Raw genomic sequence first — 18,900 nt, 5'->3', positions numbered from 1 at the left:
GAGGAGATTGCTGAGCCTTTGGCTTTGATCTTTAAGTCATCTTTGTCTACAGGAATAGTGCCAGAAGACTGGAGGATAGCAAATGTTGTCCCCTTGTTCAAGAAGGGGAGTAGAGACAACCCCGGTAACTATAGACCAGTGAGCCTTACTTCTGTTGTGGGCAAAATCTTGGAAAGGTTTATAAGAGATAGGATGTATAATCACCTGGAAAGGAATAATTTGATTAGAGATAGTCAACACGGCTTTGTGAAGGGTAGGTCGTGCCTCACAAACCTTATTGAGTTCTTTGAGAAGGTGACCAAACAGGTGGATGAGGGTAAAGCAGTTGATGTGGTGTATATGGATTTCAGTAAAGCGTTTGATAAGGTTCCCCACGGTAGGCTACTGCAGAAAATACAGAGGCATGGGATTCAGGGTGATTTAGCAGTTTGGGTCAGAAATTGGCTAGCTGGAAGAAGACAAAGGGTGGTGGTTGATGGGAAATGTTCAGACTGGAGTCCAGTTATTAGTGGTGTACCACAAGGATCTGTTTTGGGGCCACTGCTGTTTGTCATTTTTATAAATGACCTGGAGGAGGGCATAGAGGGATTGGTGAGTAAATTTGCAGATGACACTAAAGTCGGTGGAGTTGTGGACAGTGCAGAAGGATGTTACAAGTTACAGAGGGACATAGATAAGCTGCAGCGCTGGGCTGAGAGGTGGCAAATGGAGTTTAATGCAGAAAAATGCGAGGTGATTCATTTTGGAAGTAATAACAGGAAGACAGAGTACTGGGCTAAAAGTAAGATTCTTGGTAGTGTGGATGAGCAGAGAGATCTCGGTGTCCATGTACATAGATCCCTGAAAGTTGCCACCCAGGTTGAGAGGGTTGTTAAGAAGGCGTACGGTGTGTTAGCTTTTATTGGTAGAGGGATTGAGTTTCGGAGCCATGAGGTCATGTTGCAGCTGTACAAAACTCTGGTGCGGCCGCATTTGGAGTATTGCGTACAGTTCTGGTCACCGCATTATAGGAAGGATGAGGAAGCATTGGAAAGGGTGCAGAAGAGATTTACCAGAATGTTGCCTGGTATGGAGGGAAGATCTTATGAGGAAAGGCTGAGGGACTTGAGGCTGTTTTCGTTAGAGAGAAGAAGGTTAAGAGGTGACTTAATTGAGGCATACAAGATGATCAGAGGATTGGATAGGACGGACAGTGAGAGCCTTCTTCCTCGGATGGTGATGTCTAGCACGAGGGGACATAGCTTTAAATTGAGGGGAGATAGATATAATACAGATGTCAGAGGTAGGTTCTTTACTCAGAGAGTAGTAAGGGCATGGAATGCCCTGCCTGCAACAGTAGTGGACTCGCCAACACTAAGGGCATTCAAATGGTCATTGGATAGACATATGGACAATAAGGGAATAGTGTAGATGGGCTTTAGAGTGGTTTCACAGGTCGGCGCAACATCGAGGGCCGAAGGGCCTGTACTGCGCTGTAATGTTCTATGTTCTATGATCTTTATTAGTGTCACAAGTAGGCGGTGGCATAGTGATATTGTCGCTAGAAAGTAATCCAGAGACCCAGGGTAATGATCTGGGAAGCCGGGTTCGAATCCCACTACGACAGGAATTGAAACACAATAAAATATCTGGATTTAAAAATCTGATGGTTCACTAATCAGAAGGAAATCTGCCGCCCTTACCCGGTCTGGCCGACATGTGACTCCAGACCCACAGCAATGTGGGTGACTCTGAAATAGCCGAGCGAGACACTCAGTTGTGTTCAACCGCTACAAAAACACAAAAAGGAATGAAACCGGACGGACCACCCGGCATCGACCCAGGCACCGGAAACGGTAACGGCAAACCCAGCCCTGCCGACCCTGCAAAGTCCTCCTCACTGACATCTGGGGGCCTGTGCCAAAGTTGGGAGAGTTTCTCACAGACTGGTCAGTAACAGCCTGACAGACACTCACAGAATCACACCTTACAGACAATGTCCCAGACACCACTATCACCATTCCTGGGTATGTCCTGTCTCACCGGCAGGACAGACCCAGCAGAGGGGCCGGCACAGTGGGATACAGTCGGGAGGGAGTTACCCTGGGAGTCCTCAACATCGACTCTGGGCCCCATGAAGTCTCAGGGCTTCAGGTTAAACACGGGCAAGGAAACCTCCTGCTGATTACCACGTACCGGCCTCCATCAGCTGATGAATCAGTTACTCCTCCATGTTGAACACCACTTGGAGGAAGCACTGAGGGTGGCGAGGGCACAGAATATGCTCTGGGTGGGCTCTTCAATGTCCATCACCAGGGGTGGCTCGGTAGCACCACCACAGACCGAGCTGGCCGGGTCCTAAAGGACAGAGCTGCTAGACTGGGACTGCAGCAGGTGGTGAGGGAACCAACAAGAGGGAAAAACATACTTGACCTCATCCCCCCCAACCTGCCTGCTGCAGATGTATCTGTCCGTGACAGTATCGGTAGCAGTGACCACCGCATAGTCCTTGTGGAGACAAAGCCCCGTCTTCACAGTGAGGATACCCTCCATCGTGTTGTGTGGCACGACCACCGTGCTAAATGGGATAGACTTCAAACAGATCCAGCAACTCCAGACTGGGCCTCCAGGAGGCGCTGTGGGCCATCAGCAGCAGCAGAATTGTATCCACCACAATGTGTAACCCCCTGGCCCGGGATATCCCCCACTCCCCCATTACCCCCCAGCCAGGGGGTCAACGCTGGTTCAGTGAAGAGTGCAGGAGAGCATGCTGGGAGCAACATCAGACAGACCGAAAAATGCGGTGTCAACCTGGTGAAGCTACAACACAGGACTCTGTGTCAAACAGCAGAAGCAGCAAGTGACAGACAGAGTTAGGCGATCCCACAATGAATGCAGCAGATCTAAGCTCTGCAGCCCTGCCACATCCAGCCGTGAATGGGGGTGGACAATTAAACAACTCACTGGAGGAGGAGGCTCCACAAATATCCCCATCCTCAATGATGGAGGAGCCCAGCACATCTGTGCAAAAGACAAGGCTGAGGCATTCGCAACAAGCTTCAGCTGGAAGTGCCGAGTGGATGAGCCATGTCGGTCTCCTCCGGAGCTCCCCAACATCACAGATATCAGTCTTCAGCCAATACGATGATGGAGGAAGGGTTTCAGATTTCTGGACCATTGGGATCTCTTCCGGGGCAGGGGGGCACCTGTACAAAAAGGACGAGTTGCATCTAAACTCAAGAAGCACCAATATCCTGGCTGGGAGATTTGCTAGAGCCGCTCAGGAGGATTTAAACTAGTGTGACCACAATATGATAAAATTTGCCCTGCAGTTTGAGAGGGAGAAGCTGCAATCAGATGTAACAGTATTACCATTAAATAAGGGTAACTGCAAAGACATGTTAGGGCAGCACGGTAGCATAGTGGTTAGCACAATTGCTTCACAGCTCCAGGGTCCCAGGTTCGATTCCCGGCTTGGGTCACTGTCTGTGCGGAGTCTGCATGTTCTCCCCGTGTGTGCGTGGGTTTCCTCCGGGTGCTCCGGTTTCCTCCCACAGTCCAAAGATGTGCAGGTATGGTGGATTGGTCATGCTAAATGGCCCTTAAGTGTCCAAAATTGACCTTAGTGTTGGGTGGGGTTACTGGGTTATGGGGATAGGGTGGAGGTGTGGGTTTGGGTAGGGTGCTCTTTCCAAGAGCCGGTGCAGACTTGATGGGCTGAATGACCTCCTTGTGCACTGTAAATTCTATGACTCTATGACTCGATGAGGGAGGAGCTGGCCAGAGTTGTTTGGAAATGTAGCCTAGCAGGGATGACAGCGGAACAGCAATGGCAGGAGTTTTGGGGGGTTATTCGGGAGGCACAACAGAAATTCATCCCAAGGAGGAGGGAACATGCTAAGGGGAAGATGAGGCTTCCATGGTTGATGAGTGATGTCAAGGACAGCATTAAAGCAAAAGAAAAAGCATACAAAGTGGCGAAGATTAGTGAGAAGTAAGAGGATTGGGAATCCTTTAAAAGTGAGCAGAGGGCAACCAAAAAAGCAATAAGGGGGAGAAGATGAAATATGAGTGCTAGTAATATAAAAGAAGATAGGAAGGTTTTTTTTCAATATATAAAAATTAAGGCAAAAATTGGACCATTGGAAAAGGTGGCTGGAGAAGTAATAATAAAGAACAAAGAACAAAGAAATGTACAGCACAGGAACAGGCCCTTCGGCCCTCCAAGCCCGTGCCGACCATACTGCCCGACTAAACTACAATCTTCTACACTTCCTGGGTCCGTATCCTTCTATTCCCATCCTATTCATATATTTGTCAAGATGCCCCTTAAATGTCCCTATCGTCCCTGCTTCCACTACCTCCTCCGGTAGCGAGTTCCAGGTACCCACTACCCTCTGCGTAAAAAACTTGCCTCGTACATCTACTCTAAACCTTGCCCCTCTCACCTTAAACCTATGCCCCCTAGTAATTGACCCCTCTACCCTGGGGAAAAGCCTCTGACTATCCACTCTGTCTATGCCCCTCATAATTTTGTATACCTCTATCAGGTCGCCCCTCAACCTCCTTCGTTCCAGTGAGAACAAACCGAGTTTATTCAATCGCTCCTCATAGCTTATGCCCTCCATACCAGGCAACATTCTGGTAAATCTCTTCTGCACCCTCTCTAAAGCCTCCAGGAAACATAGGAAACAAAGAAATGGCAGAGGAACTGAATAGTTACTTTGCATCAGTCTTCACGGTGGAAGACACCAGTGGGATGCCAGAGCTCCAGGAGAACCAGGGGGCAGAGCTGAGTGCAGTGACCATCACTAAGGAGAAGGTTCTGGGGGAACTGAAAGGTGTGAAGGTGGATAAGTCACCTGGTCCGGATGGACTACACCCCAGGGTTCTAAAAGAGATAGCTGAGGAGATTGTGGAGACATTAGTGATGATCTTTCAGGAATCACTGGAGGCAGGAAGGGTCCCAGAGGACTGGAAGGAGGCTAATGTAACACCGCTGTTTAAGAAGGGAGGGAGGCAGAAGATGGGAAATTATAGGCCGGTTAGCCTGACTTCAGTCATTGGTAAGATCTTAGGAGACCATTATTAAAGATGAAATCACGGAGTACTTGGAAGTGCATGGTAAAATAGGACTGAGTCAGTACGGCTTCGTCAAGGGGAGGTCATGTCTGACAAATCTGTTAGAGTTCTTTGAGGAGGTAACAAGGAAGTTAGACAAAGGAGAACCAGTGGATTTGATTTATTTAGATTTCCAGAAGGCCTTTGACAATGTGCCGCATAGGAGACTGTTAAATAAGTTAAGAGCCCATGCGGTTTAATTTTCATTTTTTGCATATCCGATAAACTTATCAGATTGGTCCTCGCTCCCGTGTTGAGTTTAACATTGACTACTGTTTTATTAATCATCAGAGGAACTCTTTGAACAATATTAGGGCCAGGATTTAGAGAGCCCCAAAGTGTATCATGGAGTTCACCTGACCCACAACTTTTAATAGATTTTGGTTATGGGGAGCACAAGGGCCCACTTTACAGGTGTGATGCAACAGAGATCAAAAAGTATGTTTAAATAAAAACAATGTTTATTCTATGAATCCAGTTGACATTTTATAAACACACAGTAGACAGTTTAGCAACTACCCACATACATAACTCCACAGATACAATACTCTATAGATAACCCTCAATAACTTCCCAAACAACATCCATACGTTAAACCCTTTTAAAATAAAGACAGCAGGTTTAAATTCTCTACAGAAACAGGTATTGCTTTGAAATCATCCAGTGATTTGGAGACAGTCTTTAGATTGCAGAGAGCTTCTTGTTTGAATGCAGCTCTCCAACTCTGAAAACAAAACTAAACACACTGCAGCTGCCAGCTCAAAACGAAAGTAAAAGCAGAGCCAGAGCTCAGCTCCACCCCACAATGACATCACCCATTTAATAAACACCTATTTTTTAAAGGTACATCCACCTGACAACAATGAGGCCATAAGACTATCAGACATAAGAGCAGAATTAGGCCACTAGGCCCATCGAGTCTGCTCCGCCATTCAATGATTGCATTGCTATTACTGCAAATCTGCTTCGAAGACTTTCTGTCTTGGATCCCATTAGAATGCTTATTTTCACCAGATTTCACATCAATCAAAAATGTGGCTTCCTGATTGTTCTCTGATTGATGTCACATTGATTGATTTTTGCATTTCTGTTTCTTTATTCGAAAAACATTGGGCGGGATTCTCCGACCACCCGGCGGGTCGGAGAATCGCTGGGGGTGGCGTAAATCCCGCCCAGCCGTTCTGCGATATTCTCTGGCCCCCCCAGAATCCCGTTGTCGTGAATCACGCCTCGGAGAATATCGAGGACCGGCGCGTCGCAACGGTCCCCGGGCCCGCCCCAATTCTCCGGCCGGGTGGGCTGAAGTCCCGCCGGCGTGACCCGTGTGGGAAAATTATATGGGGGAAGGGGGGATATGGGGGAAGGGGGGATATGGGGGAAGGGGGGATATGGGGGAAGGGGGGATATGGGGGAAGGGGGGATATGGGGGAAGGGGGGATATGGGAGGAAGGGGGGATATGGGGGAAGGGGGGATATGGGGGAAGGGGGGATATGGGGGAAGGGGGGATATGGGAGGAAGGGGGGATATGGGAGGAAGGGGGGATATGGGGAAGGGGGTATATGGGAGGAAGGGGATATGGGAGGAAGGGGGATATGGGGGAAGGGGTGATATGCGGGAAGGGGATATGGGGAAGGGGGGATATGGGGAAAGGGGGGCATGGGGAAGGGGGATATGGGGAAGGGGGATATGGGGAAGGGGGGTATGCGGAAGGGGGAAATGGGGGAAGGGAATATGGGGGAAGGGGGGACATGGGGAAAGGGGGGATATGGGGAGATATGGGGAAGGGGATATGGGGGAAGGGGGATATGGGGAAAGGGGGGCATGGGGAAGGGGGATATGGGGGAAGGGGGATATGGGGAAGGGGGTATGGGGAAGGGGGGAATGGGGGAAGGGAATATGGGGAAGGGGGGACATGGGGAAAGGGGGGATATGGGGAGATATGGGGAAGGGGATATGGGTCATAGGGGGATATGGGAGAAGTGGGGATATTGGGGAAAGGGGTCTATGGGGGAAGGGTGCTATGGGGAAGGGGGATATGGGGAAGGGGGATATGGGGAAGGGGGATCTGGAGGAAGGGGGATATGAGGAAGGGGGTATATGGGGAAGGGGGGATATGCGGGAAGGGGGATAAGGGGGAAGTGGGATATAGGGGAAGGGGATATGGGGGGATATGGGGAAGAGGGGATATGCGGGAAAGGGGGATATGGGGGAAGGGGGATATGTTGGAAGCGGGATATGGGGGAAGGGGGATATGGGGGAAGGGGGTGGGGGAAGAGGGAAAGTGGGGCTGGCAGTGGGGGTTCTCACTTGGTGCTGCGTGGCAGGCGGCCATTTTGCCGGGTCTCCGGGTGTGGGCGTCTTTTGTGCAGTGACGCCGCGCGGTGCGGTTTCGGGCCATCGCGCCGATTCACGGAGAATCCCGCCCATTGTTTTGCAAGGTGATTTTTACTTTTGCATTTAGCACATACTTTCCCGAACGCTGGACATTGCCCCTGCAAATGCTTATTGCAACAAAAAATGCACAAAATGATTTTATCGGTTACTCGTTTAAAATGGCTGCACTTTGCCTTAATGTAAACCTACCTGTGACACTAATAAAGATTATTATTAATTATTATTATCCCCATTAACCCAGTATCCCACTTAACCTTTAACATGGTCAATCCACCTAACCTGCACATCTTTGGACTGTGGGAGGAAACCGGAGCACCCGGAGGAAACCCACGCACACACGGGGAGGATGTGCAGACTCCGCACAGACAGTGACCCAAGCCGGGAATCGAACCTGGGACCCTGGAGCTGTGAGACAGCAGGGTTAGCCACTGTTCCACCGTTCCCCCCCCCCCCCAACTGTGTGATGCTCACCGGAATGTGCCCAGAATCCTGACCACTACCGTTGCCCACTGAGGTGCATGTGTTTGCCCCGGAGGAGAGTGGGGATGAAAGCTGTGATGGATCTATGGTGGCAACCTCGAAGCTCTCCTCCGAGGTGTTCTCAGAGGAGGTTGCAGAAGGGACCCATCCTGGATGTGCTGGCGCCGTTGGCAGAGGTCCTGCGGGAGAATAGAAATGTGGTCAGTGGGAGGGATGGGTCAGTCTGTATGGCATTAACATCTCCGATTCGACAGTCCATCTGGGTGGGGCCCGGGGAATACTCAAAGAACAAAGAACAAAGAAATGTACAGCACAGGAACAGGCCCTTCGGCCCTCCAAGCCCGCGCCGACCATACTGCCCGACTAAACTACAATCTTCTACACTTCCTGGGTCCGTATCCTTCTATTCCCATCCTATTCATATATTTGTCAAGATGCCCCTTAAATGTCCCTATCGTCCCTGCTTCCACTACCTCCTCCGGTAGCGAGTTCCAGGCACCCACTACCCTCTGCGTAAAAAACTTGCCTCGTACATCTACTCTAAACCTTGCCCCTCTCACCTTAAACCTATGCCCCCTAGTAATTGACCCCTCTACCCTGGGGAAAAGCCTCTGACTATCCACTCTGTCTATGCCCCTCATAATTTTGTAGACCTCTATCAGGTCGCCCCTCAACCTCCTTCGTTCCAGAGAGAACAAACCGAGTTTATTCAATCGCTCCTCATAGCTTATGCCCTCCATACCAGGCAACATTCTGGTAAATCTCTTCTGCACCCTCTCTAAAGCCTCCACATCCTTCTGGTAGTGTGGCGACCAGAATTGAACACTATACTCCAAGTGTGGCCTAACTAAGGTTCTATACAGCTGCAACATGACTTGCCAATTCTTATACTCAATGCCCCGTCCAATGAAGGCAAGCATGCCGTATGCCTTCTTGACTACCTTCTCCACCTGTGTTGCCCCTTTCAATGACCTGTGGACCTGTACTCCTAGATCTCTTTGACTTTCAATACTCTTGAGGGTTCTACCATTTACTGTATATTCCCTACCTGCATTAGCCCTTCCAAAATGCATTACCTCACATTTGTCCGGATTAAACTCCATCTGCCATCTCTCCGCCCAAGTCTCCAGACAATCTAAATCCTGCTGTATCCTCAGACAGTCCTCATCGCTATCCGCAATTCCACCAACCTTTGTGTCGTCTGCAAACTTAACGACTCACCTCTGCGTCATGCGCTGACCGCCATATTGGCGGCCGTTCTGTCCTCGGCCACCCCCGTAATCTCCAGGGCCCGTTCCTCGAAGGTGGTGAGAATTCTGATGTCCAACACCCCTCTCCCGATGGTGTTGCGGAGACACAGAGAGGGCATTGTTAGCCACCCGCGTGGTTCACCATTGGGCGTGGGGCGTTGGGGAGGGAATGGCGTGGGCAGCATGGGTGGGCCAGGGGACGGCATGGCGCTGGGCGGGGGCAGTGACAGGTACAGTCCTGTCGGGGGAGGGGGGGTCCAGTTCTAACTCACCCAGGTTGCCCGGTATAGGTCGTTGACCTTCTTGCTGATGCCGGTACTTCTGATGCCACTGCCCGAGCTGATGGCCGCTGTCATTTCCTCCCAGGCAGCACTGGCTGCCCTGTGGCTGACCCTCCCTCCGGGACCTTCGGGGGAACAGGACGTCGCTCCTGGCCTCTAGGAGCCTACCCAGCCTGTATCTTTGAATTGTGGGACCAGTCGCCTCAGCACCATGGCAGTGAGCTTTGTGGAGTTGGCTGTGCAAGAGCAGTTAAAGTGCTGCTCTGCCTTGATAGTGTCGGGCTGGTGAGCAGGGTTCTGGCGAACCGGCTGGCGAGCCTTGATTTGCGGCCTGTGGGGCCTCCTTAAGTGGATCAATTAATGTTGGATTGCGGTGCCGGCCACGCTGAGCCGAGCATCGGGAAGCTCGTGGCAGTTCCCGCTCGCTACACACTTAGAAACTTTTTCATTGAATCATACACTTAGTATTAGGGCCAGGGTTTAGAGAACCCCAAAGTATATCATGGAGTTCACCTGACCTGTAACTTTAAATAGATTTTGGTTATGGGGAGCACAAGGGTCGACTTTACAGGTGTGGTGCAACAGAGAGCTAAAGTATGTTTAAACAAAAACAATGTTTATTCTATGAATCCAGTCAACATTTTTAAACTCACAGTAAACATCTTAGCAATTATCAACTCAAAGACTCCCCCCAAAGAATACAGTACTCTTTAGGTAACCCTGAATCTCTCCTTGCAACGTCCATAAGACAAATACCCTCCTTAACACAGAGATCAGGTTTAAATTCTCTACTGAGAGTAGTTATCACTTTTAGATTAGCAAATGATTTGAAGACATGACTTTCATACAGAGAGAGACCAGAATTACTCCTAGTTTCTCTGGATGCAGCTCCCAATCTGCAAAACAAAACTAAACACACCCTGTAGCTGCTAGTTCAAAGTAAAACAGACAGGCAGCCCAGCTCCACCCACATCACTGTAGCTATTTGATAAACCCCATTTCTCAGAGGTACATCCACTACAGCTATTTGATAAACACCCATTTCCTAAAGGTACTCTCACATGACACCTCCCCCCCAAAAAAAAATAAACCATCAACTTCAAGATGGCTTCATTTTTCACCTTTTCACTTCCCTTTAAGAAATATTGACAGTGAATATATGTTTTGTTTTAACAAAACACGAAAACATTTATAAAACATAGTCCATTTTAGTTCTTCTTCCTCCACCTGGACTCTTTCTTGATTGACAGTCTCTTTGGACAAGAAGGTCTCTGCACGATCCATCCATTTCTCTACACCTCGGCATTTCTCTTTAAAGTCAGATCGTTCAGGTCAATCTGATCACAGAGTCCCTTGTAATTCTCCAACACAGGAGCATTGGTTATCACAGCTTTCAGGACGTCAAATGCCTGTTGAAACTCCGCTGTCAACTGAGATTTTCGATGTTTCTTCAGCAAGTCCGTCAGTGGAGCGACCACACTGCTAAAATGTGGCATAAATGTCCGGTAGAATCCACTCATGCCAAGAAATCGCATTATTTCCCTTCGTGTCGAGGGTATTGGAAACTCACCAACAACTTTTGTTTTCACATCCCGTGGGACCATTCGACCCTGTCCGATTGTATGGCCCAGGAAAGTGACTTGGGCTTTTCCAAATTCACTTTTGGCCAGGTGTTATAACCTGCCTGCTTACCATTGGCTGGGGATAATGACAATCCCACAATCCTGTGGGAGTATGAGCTTCCCCAATGACGGAGGCAGAGAAACCATTAGTAAACACCAAGTATAAATAAAGCTGGCCAGTTTGGAACCAGCAGGAAGGAGTGTGCAGCAAGGGAAGTTGCTGCTGCTGTTATATATATATGTTATTGTAAATAAATGTTATTACTTTGTATCCTTAAAACTTGTGCTGGATTCTTCGTGGCCCTCACAAAACTGGCGACGAGGGTTAAAGTGGATAGCTGTCTACACTGCTGAAGCCATGTCCCTGGATTTTTGTTGGATACAGGTTGGAAGTTGTTTTCTATTATACAATGCCTCTGTACGGACGTTTGGATGTTTTTGATGCTGCGCTGGAAAGCTGGAACCAGTACGCACAACGGATGCGTTACTATTTCCGGGCAAACAATATCACCGAAAACGAGCGCCAGGTGGTCATATTGCTCACCGCCTGCGGGGCCGCATACGTTTGGGGTGATTAGGAGCCTTACGTACCCAGCTGCGCCGGACACCAAAACGTTTGATGAACTTGTGAATATAGTGGAGCAACATTTTAACCCAACCCCGTCCACGATAGTCCAGCGTTACCGGTTTAATACCGCTGAGAATACTTTGCCGATTTTCTATCCAGGCTACGCAGGATTGTGGAGTACTGTGACTATGGTGAGACCTTGTCTGAAATGTTATGCGACCGTTTGGTTTGCGGTATTAACAATGCGGCCACCCAGAGAAAGTTGTTAGCTGAGCCAACATTGACTTTTCAACAGGCCATTCAAATAATATTGTCCCGAGAGAGCGCAGAACGAGGAGTGCAGGAGCTACAGGGAATGGAAGTGCATGCCTTGGGGCGCAACCCCTTCCGTCCGAAAACCTCCCCCCGCACTCCTGCGGTACCTCGGGCGAGGCGACGTCCGGACTGACGCCAGTGGCCGTCGGACATTCCTCCCCGAAGGGAGCCTTCTCCAGAACCAATGGATGAGGAGCAATGTCCATGTCAGACTTGTAGGCGCCGACCCCGTCGCGGACGCCGGTCCTTGGGGCGCCAGAGGCGCCGTCGTTCCGACCGAAACTGGGACCCGCCCAGAGGCCGTACCTTCCATGTGGATGAACCTGCGGCGACTACTCCTGAGGACGTGGAGACGGAGGACGAATGCCTGCAGCTGCATTGTGTGGCAGCTCCCCGTGTGGCCCCCATTAAGGTGACAGTACGGGTCAATGGCCACCCGCTTGAGATGGAGTTGGATACTGGTGCAGCGGTCTCCATGATCGCCCAGAGGACATTCGACCGCATCAAGCAGGGTATACAGACCCTTACATTAACCGACTCACAGGCCAGGTTGGCCACCTACATGGGGGAACCACTGGACATTGCAGGAAGTACAATGACCCCTGTTGTTTATGGACGCTAGGAGGGGCATTTCCCACTTATTGTGGTGTGCGGCCATGGGCCCAGCCTGTTGGGTCGGGACTGGTTGCGCCATTTGCGGTTGCAATGGCAGCACATCCTCCAAACAGTTTCTGAAGGGTTGACTGAGGTGCTAAGACGATACCCAGATGTATTCCAGCCTGGTTTGGGGAAAATAAAAGGGGCCATAGCCCGTATCCAAGTTGAACCAGGAGCCACGCCGCGCTATTTCCGGGCGCGCCCAGTGCCTTACGCCTTGCTCGAGAAGGTAGAAGGGGAGCTCACTCGTTTGGAGAGTTTGGGTATTATCAGGCCTGTCCGTTTTGCTGACTGGGCAGCACCAATTGTACCTGTAATGGAGCCAGATGCCACAGTTCGCTTGTGTGGCGACTATAAACTTACAGTGAATACGGCTTCCCGAATCGACCGATATCCAATGCCTCGCATAGAGGATCTCTACGCGAAGCTTGCAGGCGGACTATCCTTCACAAAATTAGATATGAGTCACGCCTACCTACAGTTGGAGCTGGACCTTGCCTCCCGACCATATGTAACGATTAATACACACCGGGGACTGTATGAATATACACGGTTGCCCTTTGGAGTATCCTCTGCCTGCGTTTTTTTCAACGTGTTATGGAAGGCATTTTGAGAGGTTTACCACGTGTCGCTGTCTACTTAGATGACGTTTTGATTACAGGGACGTCGGAGCAAGAACATTTGGAAAATCTGGAGGCTGTCCTTAGACGCTTTTCGGAGGCTGGAGTCCGTTTACGTCGCACAAAGTGCGTCTTTCAGGCAAAGGAAGTAGTCTACCTAGGTTATCGGGTGGACCGCAAAGGTTTGCACCCCGTCGCAGAGAAGGTGCGTGCGATTCAACAGGCCCCCGCCCCGACTGACACTTCGCATCTTCGTTCTTTTCTCGGTCTCGTAAACCATTACGGGAAGTTCCTCCCCAATCTGACAACTACGCTGGCCCCGTTGCACCTTCTGCTAAAGAAAAATCACACCTGGGTTTGGGGTCAGCCGCAAGAAACCGCTTTCCGGCGGGTAAAGCAACAATTGTCGTTGTCTGGGTTACTAACCCACTATGATCCTGGAAAGCCTTTGCTCGTCACAGGTGATGCATCCCCGTAAGGTATTGGGGCTGTCCTGTCCCACAAGATGGAGAACGGGGCCGAGCGACCGATAGCTTTCGCCTCCCGCACATTGACTGCAGCGGAGAAAAGGTACGTGCCGATCGAGAAGGAGGGCCTGGTTTTTGCGGTGAAACGCTTCCACCAGTACGTGTATGGCCGCCATTTCACTATCGTGACTGATCATAATCCTCTGCTGGGACTTTTCAGAGAGGATAACCCAATACCGCCCATTGCTTCCGCACGGATCTAGCGCTGGGCTTTGTTGCTTGCTGCATACGAGTATTCTCTGGAGCACAAACCAGGAACGCAGATAGCAAATGCCGACGCACTGAGCCGATTGCCCTTATCGACCGGCCCCATGTCGACCTCCACGACCGGTGAGGTGGTTGCAACCCTAAATTTTATGGACACCTTGCCTGTCACGGCATCACAGATCCGTGAGTGGACCCAGACGGAGCCAGTCCTGTCAAAGGTTCGGCAAATAGTCCTGTATGGTGGGTAGCATAGACAGCTCCCAGGCGAGTTGCGGGCATTTTCCTCCAAGCTGTCAGAATTCAGCGTGGAAGACGGCATCCTCTTGTGGGGGACGCGTGTGATTGTTCCGGAAAAAGGACAGGAGCTGATACTAAGAGACTTGCACAATGGGCGTCCAGGTGTGACCACAATGAAAATGTTGGCCCGGAGTTATGTCTGGTGGTCAGGCCTCGACACCGACATTGAGAAGGTGGCCCAAAACTGCTCCATTTGCCAGGAGCATCAGAAGCTTCCGCCGGCCGCGCCCCTACATCACTGGGAATGGCCAGGGCGGCCTTGGGCATGCTTGCATGTAGATTTCGCAGGCCCTTTTCAAGGATCCATGTTCCTTCTATTAATCGACGCCCAGTCCAAATGGCTAGAGGTGCATAAGATGCAGGGGACAACGTCCTGCGCAACAATTGAAAAGATGCGTTTGTCTTTTAGTACGCATGGCCTCCCCGAGGTGCTGGTCACGGATAACGGCACTCCATTCACGAGTGAGGAGTTTGCGAGGTTCATAAAGATGAACGGCATACGCCATATCCGCACTGCCCCTTACCACCCGGCTTCAAATGGGTTGGCAGAGCAGACATTCAAAAGAGGCCTAAAGAAGCAGTCTTCCGGATCAATGGACACGAGATTGGCCCGCTTTTCGTTTACCTATCGGACCACCCCCCATGCGGTGACTGGGGTAGCTCCCGCAGAACTCCTAATGGGCCGGAGACTTCGCACCCGCCTTAGTATGGTTTTCCCGGACATTGGCGCAAAAGTACGCCGCACACAAGAACGGCAGGGACAGGGATTTTCTCGGCATCGGCCGATTCGGCAGTTTGCGCCCGGTGACCCAGTGTTCGTTCGGAATTTTGCTGGTGGTGCCCAGTGGGTTCCTGGCGTAATCTTTCGCCAAACTGGCCCTATATCTTACCAGGTGCAAGCCCAGGGTCGTCTCCAGCGCAAACATGTAGACTACATTCGGTCCAGAAGACTACCCCCTCCAAAGATTCTCCGCCCCCAGAGCTCATTTCTACAGCCGCAGAGACCAGAGACAAGGGAAGGTAGTCCTCACAATCTTCCACTGGTGCCTCACTCGAAGCCTGCGCAGGTCGTTACAGAACCGAATGGAGATAGAGACGCTGACATGACGGAGGCAGCAGACGCTGACTCCGAGATGGAGACACAGGACGCATCAGAGGGGGAATCCTCGGGTCTACGGGCCGTGGATGTACAACCGTTACGCCGTTCATCACGGAAGCGCCGGTCTCCGTCCTGTTACACGCCACCTGATCCAGCACCGCGTGCAAATGGTGTCCGGCCTGTGGCAAAACGGGTCCGACGCCCTCCTTCGCCAGGGTCTTCGGTGGATTCCTTGGACTTTGGGGGAGGGATGTTATAACCTGCCTGCTTACCATTGGCTGGGTACTAATGTCAATCCCACAATCCTGTGGGAGTGTGAGCTTCCCCAATGAGGGGGGCGGAGAAATCATTAGTAAACTCCAAGTATAAATAAAGCTGGCCAGTTTTGAACCGGCAGGAAGGAGTGTGCAGCAAGGGCATTTGCTGCTGCTGTTATATATATATGTTATTGTAAATAAATGTTGTTACTTTGTATCGTTAAAACTCGTGCTGGATTCTTCGTGGCCCTCACAAAACCAGGTTTACCACCAAACCCGCCTCCTGAAGTCGATCGAATAACTCCATCAGATGCTTCAAATGTTCTTTCCATGTCTGGTGAGAATTACCAGATCGTCGATGCATTAGCAGTTTCAAATTCCTAGGGGTGCACATCTCCAAAAATCTGTCCTGGTCCACCCACGTCGACGCTACCACCAAGAAAGCACAACAGCGCCTATACTTCCTCAGGAAACTAAGGAAATTCAGCATGTCCACATTGACTCTTACCAACTTTTACAGATGCACCATAGAAAGCATCCTATCGGGCTGCATCACAGCCTGGTATGGCAACTGCTCGGCCCAGGACCGCAAGAAACTTCAGAGAGTCGTGAACACTGCCCAGTCCATCACACGAACCTGCCTCCCATCCATTGACTCCATCTACACCTCCCGCTGCCTGGGGAAAGCAGGCAGCATAATCAAAGATCCCTCCCACCCTTACTCACTCTTCCAACTTCTTCCATCGGGCAGGAGATACAGAAGTCTGAGAACACGCACGAACAGACTCAAAAACAGCTTCTTCCCCACTGACACCAGACTCCTAAATGACCCTCTTATGGACTGACCTCATTAACACTACACCCTGTATGCTTCATCCAATGCCAGTGCTTATGTAGTTACATTGTATATGTTGTGTTGCCCTATTATGTATTTTCTTTTATTCCCTTTTCTTCTCATGTACTTAATGATCTGTTGAGCTGCTCGCAGAAAAATACTTTTCACTGTACCTCGGTACACGTGACAATAAACAAATCCAATCCAATCCTTTCTGCACAATTGGGTAATCCTGAAACTGGGATGTTTTTCATGCCAAATTACATAACTTTGAATTGGTATATACCATCTGGAGTCACAAAAGCTGAAATTTCCTTTGCCCTTTCGGATAAAGGAACCTTTGAGAAAATCCAGTTTGGAAATAAAAGCTGATTGTCCCACTTTCTCAATGCAATCCTCCAAACGTGGGATAGGATAAGAGTCCGTTCTTGTAACCGCATTAACCTTTATATAGTCCACACACAACCGTTGGGTACCATCTGGTTTTGGTAAAATCACTATGGGTGAGCTCCATTGCTGAATTATGTCATTTTTAAGCATACTTTCAATTTCCTTGTTAACCTGTGCCAATTTTATAGGGTTACGTCTATATGGATGTTGTTTAATTGAAACAGCATTTGCCACATCTACATCATGCATAGCCATTTTAGTGCTTCCCAACTTATCTCCACAAACTTGCCCATGTGATATCAATAACTCTTTCAGGTCAGTTAGTTTTTCCTCTGGATGGTAACTCAATAATTTATCCCACTTTTTAAGAACATCCTCGTTTTCCAATTTAAATCGAGGGATGTAAAATTCAAAGTCATCTGGATTTGGTTCTTCACTTTGAATTAGAATCATTAAAACCTCCTCCATTTTCTCTCCTTCCCTTTCAAAGTACCTTTTAAGCATATTCACATGACACACTCGGTGTGTCTTCCTTCTATCTGGTGTTTTTACCACATAATTCACCTCACTTCATTTTCTTTCAGTCTGATAAGGTCCACAAAACCTAGCTTTTAAAGGCTCACCTACCACTGGGAACAACACTAAAACTTTATCCCCACTGGCAAAACTACGAACTTTGGATTTCTTGTCCTCTACCCGTTTCATCACATTTTGTTCAATTTTTGAATGCTGTCTAGTCAATTCACCTGCTCTATTTAATCGTTCCTTAAAATTTGACACGTAATCCAATTGTGTAATTTCCGATTTCTCACCCACCAATTTTTCCTTAATCAATTTAAGTGGTCATCTTCCCTCATGACCAAAAATTAGTTCAAAAGGACTGAATTTGGTTGACTCATTAGGTGCATCCCTAATTGCAAACAATACGAATGGGATTCCTTTATCCCAATCCTCTGGATAATCTTGGCAATACGCCCTCAACATTGTCTTTAATGTCTGATGCCACCTTTCTAACGCTCCCTGCGATTCTGGATGGTACGCAGTTGATTAAATTCTTTATTCCTAAGATATCCATAACGTCTTTGAATAACCTTCCGGTAAAATTTGATCCTTGATCCGATTGTATTTCTGTGGGTAGTCCATATCTGGTAAAAAATTTAAGTAATTCCTCCACAATCTTTTTAGCTGTAATATTACGTACTGGAATGGCCTCTGGAAACCTAGTAGTCACATCCATTATAGTCAAAAGATATTGATTCCCATTTTTTGTTTTAGGAAATGGTCCTACGCAATCAATTAAGACCCTTGTAAAAGGTTCCTCAAATGCTGGAATGGGTATTAAGGGCGCTGGTTTTATCACTGCTTGAGGTTTCCCTATCACTTGACATGTGTGACATGATCGACAAAATTTAACTACATCTTTATGTAGTCCAGGCCAATAAAAACGTTTTTGGATTTTAGCTTGAGTTTTCCTTAGTCCCAAATGACCTCCCACTGGTACCTCATGTGGAACTCGCAACACCTCCTTTCTATACCCTACCGGCAATACTACTTGATGAACTTCTGCCCACTTTTCATCCACCTGCATATGTACAGGTCTCCATTTTCTCATCAAGACATCACTTTTACGGTAATAACACTCCGGTATATATTCAGATTCCTCTTCTGCGTATGCTTTCTGACATATCCGTTTTATTTCTATGTCTTTCTGTTGTAACTCCGCCAATTTTCCTGAACTAAAAATATCCGCCTCATCCTCCACCTGTTCTTGTTCTTTTTCAACCATCTGATCAAAAATCGTTTCTGATAATTGCACTTCAACTTCATCTTCACTCTTTGATTTATAACATAGAACATAGAACATAGAACATTACAGTGCAGTACAGGCCCTTCGGCCCTCGATGTTGCGCCGACCTGTGAAACCACTCTAAAGCCCATCTACACTATTCCCTTATTGTCCATATGTCTATCCAATGACCATTTGAATGCCCTTAGTGTTG

General features: G+C 49.0%; 1 protein-coding gene across 1 annotated transcript in view; it reads left to right on the top strand.

Moving 5' to 3' along the window:
- The window catches only part of LOC140429947 (uncharacterized), a 470,344-nt gene that overhangs the window by 389,334 nt on the left and 62,110 nt on the right, over window positions 1-18,900 (top strand). The gene's annotated exons all lie outside the window — the stretch shown is intronic.

This window comes from Scyliorhinus torazame, chromosome 9, assembly GCF_047496885.1.
Source record: "Scyliorhinus torazame isolate Kashiwa2021f chromosome 9, sScyTor2.1, whole genome shotgun sequence".
NCBI classification, from domain to species: Eukaryota; Metazoa; Chordata; class Chondrichthyes; order Carcharhiniformes; family Scyliorhinidae; genus Scyliorhinus; species Scyliorhinus torazame.
The sequence above is the reverse complement of the archived record's forward strand: the minus strand, read 5'-3'. Positions and strand labels throughout refer to the sequence as shown.